The sequence below is a fragment of the Zingiber officinale genome, chromosome 1B (assembly GCF_018446385.1).
Source record: "Zingiber officinale cultivar Zhangliang chromosome 1B, Zo_v1.1, whole genome shotgun sequence".
In the NCBI taxonomy this organism is placed as follows: Eukaryota; Viridiplantae; Streptophyta; class Magnoliopsida; order Zingiberales; family Zingiberaceae; genus Zingiber; species Zingiber officinale.
The window spans coordinates 60,479,559-60,492,401 of NC_055986.1; the positions used below are offsets into that span (position 1 = coordinate 60,479,559).

Genomic DNA, 12,843 nt, shown 5'->3' on the forward strand with positions numbered 1-12,843 from the left:
TGCTCATATATGCTCGACCGGGCAAAGGCCACCCAAGCATAAAGGCATTTAGCCTTATGTAATATTCTTAGTATCTTACCGACCGATCGCTGGCCGAGCGAGCACCCACGTGCTCATATAAGCTCGGCCAGGCAAAGCCCGCTCGAGTATAGAGGCATTTAGCCTTATATAATATTCTCAGTATCTTATCGGTCGACCGCAAGTCGAGGGAGTGCCCTCGCGCTCATATATACTCGATCGGGCAAAGCCCGCACAAGTATAAAGGCATTTAGCCTTATGTAATATTCTTAGCATCATATCGGCCGATCGCAAGTTGAGTGAGTGCCCTCATGCTCATATATGATCGACCAGGCAAAGCTCGTCCGAATATAAAGAAATAGTCAATAGAAAGCATTCTTAACAGTATATACGACCAGCTTAAATGACCAGCCGAGATATATTTAGCAGGAGGTATTCTTAACAGTATATACACACTACAAGAAAAACCCTCATAGACATCGGTGGAACAACAACAGTTTTAAGCAAAAACCGATGTCTTTAGTATTTTACACCGGTTTTTCTAAAAACCGGTGTCTATGAGCGTAGATTTTCGCTCATAGACATCGATTTTTTAGCCGATGTCTATGAGCGCCTTTTTTTTTGTTAATAGACACCGGTTTTAACAGCGATTTTTAAAACCCGGTGTTAATGAACCAAAAAATAATAATTTAATTTTTCCACCAGCCAAAATTTACAACACTTCACAAAGTTCCCTCCAAACCTAAACCAATATCGCACCCCTTTTCTCAGCCTAAACCTAAACCTAAACCTCCGAGCCTCATCTACCTCTTCCCCTTCGATCGACGCCTCTTCCTTCTTCCCCTTCGATTGACGCCCCTTCCTGGATCGACGTTCCGTTCTGCCTCCTCCTCTGATCCTCTCTTCCTCCTCCTCCTTCCTCTCTTCGCTCTTCCCGGCTAAGGTAGGGGCCGACGAGATCCGAACAACGAGAGGACGCCCACGACCACCATGGCACGGTTGGTCGGCAACGTGAGGGAATTCAAAGGAAGAGAGAACAGCACCGAGATCCAGGAGCTCGTACACAGAAGGGGCATCGACTTACTTCCTCCTATCCCTCCCCTCCCGCTATCTCCCCTTCTGCGCCAGATCTACCTCTCCGGCAATCACGACCTCGCCTTCGTCGGCGCCCTTCCGATGGCTCCCCCTTTGCCGCCACCTAGAGCAGGAGAGGTGGTTCGAGGGGGAGGGGTACGAGGCGATGCACGTTCAAGGCAAGCGGTGGAGCGGCGACATGGGCGGCCGATCTGATTGTCGGCATGTACATCTGGTCGCATTTCCTATTTCCTGTAGTTTGTGGAAAATCAAATGTGAACCCACAGTCTAGGGACTTGGTGCTGCAATTGGTCGAAAGGTTTGTCATGAGGCAACGCTGATACTCTTATCCTTTTGTTTCTATTTATTGTTTTAGTCAAAAGCTACTTTCTGGATTTATTTCAGGATTCTCTCTGGACCAAAAGCTCGAACTATTCTGTTAAATGGCGTTGTTCGGAAGGGGGAACGCATAGTACCACCTGCTGTACTTGATCTACTCATGCGGGCGACTTTTCCTGCTTCTACAGCTCGAGTCAAGGTTTGCCTATTTCCATGGAAGATCTCCATATTGCATAAAATTTTACGATGAGTTCCTAATATATCTTTCTGCAGGCAACTGAAAGATTTGAGACGTTTTATCCTACTCTAAAAGAGTTGGCTCTTACTGGTTCTAGTACCAAAACCACAAAGCAAGCGTCACAACAGCTTTTGCCTTTTGCCATCCAAGCGATTCAAGAAAGTATAATTGAGATGTTGCATTATTATGTGTCCTAGGCTGATGTTTTCATAGTATGACTGTACTTAACATGGAACTTATATACAGATAATTCCAAGCTAACAAAGGAAGCGACGGATTTGTTCATCTAGTGTTTGACTCAGAATGTTGAGTGCTATAAACAGTGGGTGAGTTGTTCTTCAAACGTGCTATTTATAGCTTTTATTATTTTGTAAACCTTTCTAACTGCTTTAACTGTTGTATCATGAAGGAAAAACTCTATGTAGAGAATGTTGGTGCGACAATTATTGTTCTTCGGAAACTCTCCACTGAGTGGCGAAATTACTCGGCCAAAATTTCCCCCGACACTCTCAAAGTAACACTTAAGCATTTGAGGGCTAAAGTAAGTATAGCTACTATCAAATATTTCTAATTTTCTTGTCCAAGTTCAGTCATTCGAAGCTCACGGTTTTTGGATTTCCATCCTTGGCATCTATCGTGTGCATGATATGATAAATTTACTTATTTGTTGCACTTGTATCTAGATGTGGTCAGGTTTAGTTGCACAGTGTTTTTCAAAATTTAGTTGCTGATCAGAATCTTTTTCTTCTTATTTTCTCTATCAAAGAATGAAGATGCCCTGTCAAGAAACACAGACCCCAGCCAAGTAGCATCCATCAAAGAAGCTGACAAGTACTGCAAGACAATTTTGATGAAGTTAACACGTAATTTTGGTTGCATGAAGGGTAGTGTTTTGGTGCTTGTGCTGGGAATTGGTCTCTTTTTCACTCTTTCACCGAATGTCGAGTTAATTAACTGGGAGAACATCAATTGGGAGAAATTTCAGGTGTTGTTCAGTTCTCTCCAATCCTCTTAGAACAACTTGGAGTTTAACCAAATTTTACCAACAAAGGAGATAGGTCAAGAAAGGATATGATGGCGCTAAATTCAAAGATAATAATAAGTTTGGTTTTTCACCTCGGCTAGATAACTATCTGAAATTGCTCTGGTGTTCGTCGTTGCAGCAAGCTGCTCCTACTGCTATTTGCTTTCCATCCCACCAATGTTACGCAAGTATGGTTTTCATCTTGTTTTGTCTGGAAACCGTTACTACATTTCTGATCAGGTACTCGATTGCATGTCAAATTCATCTTCATATTGAAACTTGTGTCTCAGATATTTAAAGCATGTTCAAAGTTTTATGTGCTAATTAAGGAATATATATTCAATGTTAGCATTTTGTTTATATATTGGAATATGTGGAAGTCGTTAGCAATGAACCTGGATGTATGAAGACATTCACAAATGCAGAATGCCTTAAAGCACATATCAAAACTTCTCACCTTTATGTTGATTGTGTGATTTGTGGAACAAAACAGCTGAAGAAGAATATTAAACGACATGAACACATGCATGAAGCAAGTGAGGTGACTGAGAGGACAAAATGTAACTTTGAAGGTTGTGAACGCACCTTTTCAAATGTAAGACCTGAATTTTGTGTAGTTATCGATTTTCTGTCTCTCAGGTCGTCAAAGCTTAATTGCTATTTGGAGGCAATCTAGTAGCACTTTTTCAGTTAATAGGATGAGGTTAAAATCATGACCAAATAAAACCATAATATGTTTGCATCCCAATTTGTGCGCCATCAGGAATTTGGTTAGGACATTGTTCGAAGCTTAACCTCTTTGCAAGAGACTAAGACATGCTGAAACTGTTATTGAGGTTGATTTTCCTGTATTAGAAGCAGTTCTTGAACTAGGAGACAATTATTGAATATGAATGGATCAAAGGTAAAGATCATGGAGATGTCTAATTTGAGCATTTTTAACAGAAGCTTAAAACACCACTACAACCAAAACCCTCATAGGCATCGGTTTTCCACCGGTGTCTATTACATTTTCGACCGATGTCTATGAAGGCGATGTAAAAAGTCTGTCATTTTAGACATCGGTTTAAAACCGGTGTAGTATCACTTAATGACACCGGTGTTCGAATCGGTTATTAACCGGTGTAGTATCACTTAACGACACCGTTTCATCAACGGTGTAAAACCGATGTAATATTATATGTTAATAACACCAGTTTTGGCAGCGGTATACGATCGATGTAATATTAGTTAATAACACCAATTTTACAACGGTGAAAAATTGATATAATATCAGTATTTTTTAACAGTACAAATTTGATTTTCGAAACAGTAACCAAAAAAATACACAAATATTCATAAATTACACAAATATTCTTCATTCAACATTATCCATAAAATATACAAATATTCAAAAATTACATAAATATTCTTCTTACAACAATACAATGAACAATAAGATTTTGTTGGGGTTGTACAACGAGACTACGTACGTTCAAGAAATGGTCAATGGTAATGCAACATAAAACTAACTGCTGAAGAAGGAACCTTTCTCTTGCTCTGCCCCTTCATGTCTCCGATCAATTATAAGATGGCCATCAGTAGTGTCAGATATAATTCAAGATTGTCTGCTGCAGAAGGAATCCTTTCTCTTTCCCTGTCTCTTCAAGTCTCCGTAAAATCTTGCACTTCAAGCACACACTGCAGCCTTAAAACTGAAATGGTTCTTGTTTATCGTCTTGAATTCCAACCATTGACCACATAAGGAAAACTGGAAAAAGAAGCTCTCTACCAAACTCAGCCTAAACTTCTTGACCCCGAGTTTAGTTCAATACCGGTGAAGTCGTAAGATTGGTTACCGGTGAAGTCGTAAGATTTGGATTAGGAAGACTAACAAATGTAGTTTGCTCCACTTCAGGATTTGTTTCACTGCTAGCTTTTGCTTTCTTTTTTGCCTTTGGTCCTGCATAAATGAAACTTCCTACGATTACCTGTAAAAGGCCAAAAAAAGTATACATCATGTGTGGACTAGTGGTTTTATCCTATTATCATCAAAATGCCCCTACCCTCAAGGTTCATGTTTTAGACTTAAGGGGAATTTTGACATTAATAAAACATCGAGTAGCATATTGAAAAAAGTGTTAACCGTTGGCCGGCATTTTGAAAATTACAGTGTGGAAAGAAAAGCACAGGGGAACAAACATCCGGAGCATAGAACCACACTGACATGAGCATGAAAACTTACTACTAGCAATTTAATTTCTAGATACATAAGAAGCATATGTATGTAATCATGTAATAGAACAACTGATGAAGACAGATGAGTTAAGCAAACCATCATGAGATGAATTCAGTTTGTTATTGTGAAAACTATTAGTCGAGAAGGAAAACCTGTACGGGGGTGGCCGCTACAAGTACTCCTGCTACACTGCCACAAATTACCCGACCATCGGTATTTGAAAGAGAGATGCTCAGTCCACCGGTTCTGCTCCGTGATCCTCCATTGTCAGTCATCATGTATGAACCAGATAAACAAAGTATTTCAAAACGGCCCTGATCAGGTTCAAACCACTGAATTAGTTTTGCTTTGGCCAAAAAAAAAGTCTTAGTAAAGACTGGGGTTTCTGACAATACAAAATATCCTGTTTTGAGGTGATCAAACGTCTTCTTAAGACAAGTCGCCAAATCATTAAGTTCAATCTTAATTCTATAATAAGTTTAATAATAAGTTATCAAGAACCTTCATAAGAGCCATTCTGAAACTTGTTAGTGCTTGAATGCTCACAGGTTCCGAATGCCCTTTCTTTTGCATTACACTTCAACAAATGGAAAGTAATAAATTCAAAGCAAAGGTGGCTCCGAGGACACGAGCAATTTACAGCATCTCATGGATGAACTCACCATGTTTATGGTATGCTAACCAACTACAAAAAACTACTTTCTAAAACCACATATCTAATGTACCTCAGCTGATATCTCCAGAGAAAGAAGTTTTACTGAAGTATGTGGAATTGTAAAAATAAGGGTAAATATTAATTAGTTTTCTTAATTAACCATTCAAATCCAAATATGTGAAATAAAAATATTTTATTCCAGTGAACGAAGAACAAAATACTTACCAGTAAGATGACAACAACAGAAATGTCGATTTCCATCACAAGATTTCAATTGACCTATTCCTCCGTACCACCATCCTGCAAAATATAATAAACACATTTTCTTAATGAGTTTATCGTTAGATTTGTCTATCTTCGACCAAAGACACACAAGTATGATTCAGTTTTAGATTTCTAAAAGGCCTCGAACTACCAACCATAAGGAAACTTTTTGTTCCTTCTCCATTGGATCTCAATATGGTCGCCTGGTTGCAAATCGTTCAAACAATTGGAGATATGAAGATCATAAGCAGGAGTGTCCATAGGAGGCGGCCTTAACCTATCCCACTCAACTCCTTCTATGACCACAGTTCTTCTTCCATGTGGTGGATATCTACAAGTCGAGAAGAATGAATAACGCACGCCATGTTATATGAAGCCAGTGTGATAACTTTGACAGACACAACTTAATTTTTCATCAAAAGGAGAACATATTTTGAATTCAAATGAGAGCAATTGTCTGCATACCTTGCCAGAAAAGTGTCAGTGCGGCCATCGTAGCTAACTTCAGCATCATAACATGAGAGCATAAATCCAAAATGCCCATGCTGCAAAACAACATGCATTAGGTGGACAATTCCACACAAATATACTTCTATCAGCTTTCATTTTGTCACCCATCAACTTTTCGACCATGTCTTTTTCACAAAGTTCTGTCTCTCCGTAACTCGCTAGTATTTCGTAGAGCTCTCTGTGTAGTTTTTCTTCCTATGAACGGAAAATCATGTTCAGTAGAAATGTTGGTTTCATGTTAAGCAAGTTGATATGGAGATTTAGATCTGTACAAGAGAGCAATATAGGAAGTAGAGTTCGGAACTAAGCTAAATTAAAATCGAGCCAAGAAAAAATGAACCAGATATTTTTAGTCAAGATGCAAATGAGATTAAAATTTTCAACACTGAAAATCTAGTAACACAGAATCGAATTTGAGAAACATCATGTATAGGGCAAAGATTGAGGGGAATGCTACAAGATCCTAAAAGTTCTGAATTAACAAGTATTTCTATTTCAACAAGTTGCGTTCACAAAAATATTGTGACAGTTGCGTAAAAGTTAAAACAGAGGGGAAAGACCTAGCATATAATCAATTTTGAAATAGCAAATTAATAAAGCTGCATCTACCTTGGGCCATGGAGAGTTCAGATTTGCATTTGAAAGTACATGGACACCAGGAGGAACTTTCTGAACAAATATAGGTTTTCCTTTCGGGCGATTGGAGATGTAAAACATGGTTTTTTTTTTAAGTTCAGCCAATATGAGATTAAATCCATCATATTGATGAGCTTCCTTGACTATTTCCTTTGCCGTCTCTGAAGCAGATTTTGTTCCCTGCAACAAGAAGAGAAAACACTCTCAAGACATAGGCAGCAAACGCAATAATCAATATTACAAATAATTAGTGGACTATAATTGATACTGAATAAAACAACTTATTCCTACGGAATGAAATTGACAAGGAATGGAATAGTCTATGTACTCATTAGATTGAATCATGGAATGAAATTGACAAAGGTATTAGTTTGTCCTAATACCATTCCACCCAGAAAAATAGTGATCACAAGAAATGGACTTGAAGATTTCAAAAAGTACAAACTTAAGGGAGAAAAGGATCATGATTTAACCTAATGCATTTAGCTATTGGCCGAAAGAGAGACATAAAGGACAGCTCGGTGTGGAATTTTGACAAACACAGCATGTGCAGAACATATGATAATGATGATACACACAAGGTAGAGTAACAATCTTGAAGATATGTATGACTTTTTTTTCAGAATAATGGAGTCTGATCATTTACCTCACGGTGGAGGACGGGAGGCCGGCGATGCTGGCTGGAGGCGGTGCTGGAGGTCGGTGATGCTGGCTGGAGGCGGCGCTACTGGAGTCGGCGCGTCACATAACTGAGTCGTCCTCCCACATGAAAGAGTTTATTGGGCAAGCGACGAAGCGCACCGGCGCTTGAGGGAGGGAGGCAACGCGAGTTGGAAGAGGTTTAGTGCCTCCATGAACTCCTTGGTGCCAGACCGTGCGACAAGGTGCGGAGAAGAGAAATTGCCAGCTTTGGTCATGCCGATGCCGCTGTCGATGATGGAAAGCGTCTTGTTCGCCTTGTCAGGCACGAGGCGGATGAAGAGCTCCGGCTGGGCATCCAGCTTGCTCTTGTCGGTGAGACCCTCGAACCGGATCTTATCGAGTGCCTGCAGTCACACGATTTGCTTCAGCAACGACAACACAGGGGAAAAAAACGGGAGCAGCAACATGGAAAGCAGCGATGTCTCACATCCGAGGCGTTGCTAATCAGCTCGCGCAAGAAGATCTCCTTGTTGGAGTAGAAGGTGTTGATGATGAGACATAGCAACTGGTTGATCTCCGCCTGGAACGCGAAGGTCTCCGTCTCCCCCATCTGCACGTCCGCCATCACCTCGATCGAAAGAAACTGGTTTCGCGAACGGGAACCGGAATCGAATGAATCAAGTGCTTCGATGCGATCTCGTCGGCCCCTACCTTAGCCGAGAAGAGCGAAGAGAGGAAGGAGGAGGAGGAAGAGAGGATCGGACGAGGAGGCAGAATGGAATGATTTATGCTGCGATTTTGCTTAGGACCGAAGCAGGTGGTTTTGATCCTAATCGGGAGAGGAAGGGGTATCGATCCAGAAAGGGGAAGAGATCCAGGAAGGGGAAGAGGGAGATGAGGCTGAGAGAGATGGTCGGAGGTTTAGGTTTAGGGTGAGAGAAGGGGCGCGATATTGGTTTAGGTTTGGAGGGAATTTTGCGAAGTGTTGTAAATTTTGGCTGGTGGAAAAATTAAATTATTTTTTTTTGGTTCATTAACACCGGATTTTAAAAACCGCTGTTAAAACTGGTGTCTATTAACAAAAAAAAAGGCGCTCATAGACATCGGCTAAAAAACCGATGTCTATGAGCGAAAATCTGTGCTCATAGACACCGATTTTTGAAAAAACCGGTGCAAAATACTCAAAGACATCGATTTTTGCTTAAAACTGTTGTTGTTCCACCGATGTCTATGAGGATTTTTCTTGTAGTACACCTAGGCAAAGACAATTATCAGATATGAATGGATCAAAGGTAATTTGAGCTTTTTTTAACAGAGGCTTGAAGTGTGTAGGCAGTTAAAATAGATGTTCAAATGGCCTTTTACCACATTCATTATTAATTGCATAAATGCACACTTGTTGATAAGGACAATTTATTGGAAGATCACCCTTTTTTTCTTCTCATATGCATCACTTAATTTATTTCTGGATAAGCAATCAATCTTCTATTTAGTAACTATAAAGTATAGTTTTTGCGCCTTGCAGGTATCAAATCTCAGACAGCACATAAAAAGCAGTCCATCAAAATCTTCGTCCATTTGCATGTAGATTTTCTGAATGTGGGAAGAAATTTCCCTACAAGCATGTCAGGGATAACCATGAAAAATCTGGTGTGCACAGTTACATTCAAGTAAGTGTTTAGTCTAAGATTTATCTACTAGACTTGACATGGTGATCTGAAATGTTAGCAAATTCAATTTTGAATTTTGTTTGAATCTGAACAAATATTTAATCTAGGTTTGCATGAATTCTGAGTTGCTTTGAGCTTCTTGTTGCAGGGTGACTTCCTAGAAATCGACGAGCAGTAGCTGTCACGGCCACGAGGTGGACGGAAAAGAAAGTGTCCTTCTATCGGATCTTTCGGCAGGAAGAGGATTGTTTCACCTGAGCAAGCATCAACGCTTATGTACAATGTTCTCCGGAACATGATGCAAGCAGAGTTTTGCTGGTGGGACGAAATAGAACAGGTAATTGTTTTTGTGCAAGCAGAGTTTCGTTTTCCCTTCTACCCAACTCTTTTCCTTGCTTCTAATTTGATTTTTGTGCAAGCAGAGTTTTGCTTCTAATTTAAGCATTCAAATTAGTCATCTTGTTACCTGGTGCTTTTACTACTTTTTCAACTATGATTTTTTGTCTTGGTTTACTAATATATTATTTATGTGTTTTTACAGTTTACAAATCTCAAGTACTCCAGAGTTGAAATTGATGAAGTGCGGTTCGAGTGGGCTTAATGCATGCTAGATTACATTTGAAGTGTGGTTCTACCTTGATGTGTTAAAAAAATGTTCTACCTTGATTTTGATATCTATTAGCTAGCTTTTGATGTAAAAAAAATGTTTGGGTATTTTATGGATATTATTGTAAGAAGATTATTTATATAATTTGTAAATATTTGTGTATTTTATGGATATTATTGAATGAAGAATATTTGTATAATTTGTGAATATTTGTGTTTTTTTTTATTGTCGGTTTTTTATTGTTTCGGAAATCAAATTTGTGCTGTTAAAAAATATACATATTACATTGATTTTCCACCGCTGCAAAACTGGTGTTATTAACATACAATATTACATCGGTTTTACACCGTTGATGAAATGGTGTCGTTAAGTGATACTACACCGGTTATAACCGATTCGAAGACCGGTGTCGTTAAGTGATACTACACCGATTTTAACCCGATGTCTAAAATGGCAGACTTTTAACATCGACTTCATAGACATCGGTCGAAAATGAAATAGACACCGGTGGAAAACCGATGTCTATGAAGATTTTTGTTGTAGTGACAGCTTAGCCAATCGTTTAAACTATTCATATATGAGTATATCTTTTGTAAAGCATATCTTGCCTAGTCGAGACATACTCAACAAGAGGTATTCTTAATAGTATATACGACCAGCTTGAACGACCGGTCAAGATATATTCAACAGAAGGTATTCTTAACGACCGGCTTGAACGACCGGCTTGAACGACCGACTGAGACATATTCAGCAGGAGGTATTCTCAACAGTATATATGATCAGCTTAAACAGTCGGCCGAAACATGCTTAATAGAATATTTGGCGGGAAATATCTTTTAGAAGCTTCTTCAAATATGATGATGTGCCATAAACAACAAAACGAGTACATCTTGGGTATAAAAAAGATTCCTTAAAGGATTATTGCATGAAGTATAGAAGATGACTTCATCTCCTAATAAACTCTAACGAACTAGGGACCACCTCACAACTACGGAGGTCACATGAGGTGGTATAAAAAGGAGAATCTTCTCCATTGGCAAGGTACGTAAGTTCTAGCATCCAAACTCTGTTTTCACTTCAATTATTATTGTTCTTCTTCTTCTTCTTCTTCTTCTTCTTCCATGTTTGAGAGGAACTGACTTGAGCATCAGAGGACCTAGCTAGGGATCCCCACCCCGATCTTAGGTCACTAACGCTGTGTTGGCTCGTCTCATTGTGCGTAGGAGCATGGAGGAGTTTCTTCAAATCGTCCGAGTTCGTCTTCATTAGAGGTCATCATCATCCATCGAAACCAGTGCTCATCCTCGCATATCTCAGACAGGATCAAATTTGGCGCTATCTGTGGAAACTATTCACCTGAATTTGAGACTACGAAGATGGAGGCAGCTTGTAATTCTTCTACTTTATTCTTTAAGATTTGGTTAGTCCTCTTCAGATCCACAACCATTTTGCCTAAATTTAGACTCAAAGCATATAACTAGAGAAAATAATAGTAAGATAACATTTTGAAAATACAAAACAAGGAAGTTAGATCATTTTTCCGCAGTGGCTTGACGATTATGATCGTCGGCACACTCAATGTAGGTGCTTCTTCTCAGATGCGCTTGAGACTGCAACCAAGACTCAGCCAATGCCCCCTTTAGTTGTAATAATCCATACGGAGCAGAGGTGGGAGCTTGACCAAGCAGAGATGGTAAACTATGACCTTGTTGAAATAAAATAGAAGGACGAGGAGAACTTGTAAATGATGAGGAAGAGGAAGGAGGATGTTCAAAGGTTGGTTAAGAAGTGTTAGGAGATGGGAGGCTAGCTAACGGAGGATCCTGCTCAATGGGTGTTGTAGCAGATCCTGAAGTAACTGATCTCTTGCAAGGAGTTCTCTTAGCACGAGTCCTAGTGGAAGAGGAAGGTAGAGCTGGAAGAAGGAGCAATGTAGCCTCAGGAGCAATAGGTGCCTCCTCTGATAAAGAAACATCTAGAGGAATAACAAGAGAGTCAGGAATGAGGAGTCCTGGTCTCATCATAAGTAATGCAAAATTAGAATGAGCATGTGTAGGAGGAGTAAGTTCTTTACCTTTAGAATGAGAGATTTCGGTAGGAACAATGGAAATTTATTCAAAATTAGCTATGGTATCCGAGAGACGACAAGGAGCTGAGGTACGAGGTGACCGATGTTTCACTATGAAGGGACCCTTTGACTATGAGGAGTTGGAAGACTCCTGAGGTTGTTCGGAGAGGGGTAGTAGGCCAAGAGAAGGGGGTTGGTTAAGAGAACGATCTCTCAATAGTTCCTCACCCAATCTAGTTAAGGCTACTTTCGTCAGGAGAGCAGTTCTGTACATGAGGGCAGGAAGAATAGCATCAGCTGAAAAAAAAAAAGAGAAAAATTTGCGTTAAAAACAACAACAAAAAAAGATTAAAACATGTGTAAGGAGAATAATCTTATCAAAGGGAACATCCAAGGTCACTTCTGTTGTGCTAAGACCAAAAGCAAATAATAAGCCTTCGGCGATAAGGCAGGTCAATTAAACTTTTCGCCCTTTAATTTCCCAAGTGAAGAACAGAGAGCAGGGTCTTCCAAAACATTGCCTAATGTAGGAATAGGGGGAAGCTTTCGACACCAAGCTATGGGGTATGGAGGTGGAGAAGGAAGATGCATAAAGAAAAACTTATCCCCTCATTCCCCTTGAGGAGGAATTCTATAGAACAAGGGAGTTTTAGGGTAAGATTGAAATTTAAAAACACCATCTTCCACTTGGTGAGGAATGAAAAAAATGATGGAAAAGTCGAGCAGACAAGGGAAAGTCCAGTAAACGGGAAATAATAACAAAACCAACCATTATAGAAAATGATTGGGGAATGAGTTAGTTTAGGGGAAGGTTAAAATATATACTAACTTCAATGAAGAAAGGATGAATAGAAAACCTAAAACCACACAGAACCTATTC

The 12,843-nt window shown here is 39.6% G+C and overlaps 1 pseudogene; it reads left to right on the plus strand.

Annotated features, from left to right (window-relative positions):
* The first annotated feature begins 2,870 nt into the window (after positions 1 to 2,870).
* On the plus strand, positions 2,871 to 9,724 carry LOC122038641 (annotated as a pseudogene).
* Positions 9,725 to 12,843: the final 3,119 nt, after the last annotated feature.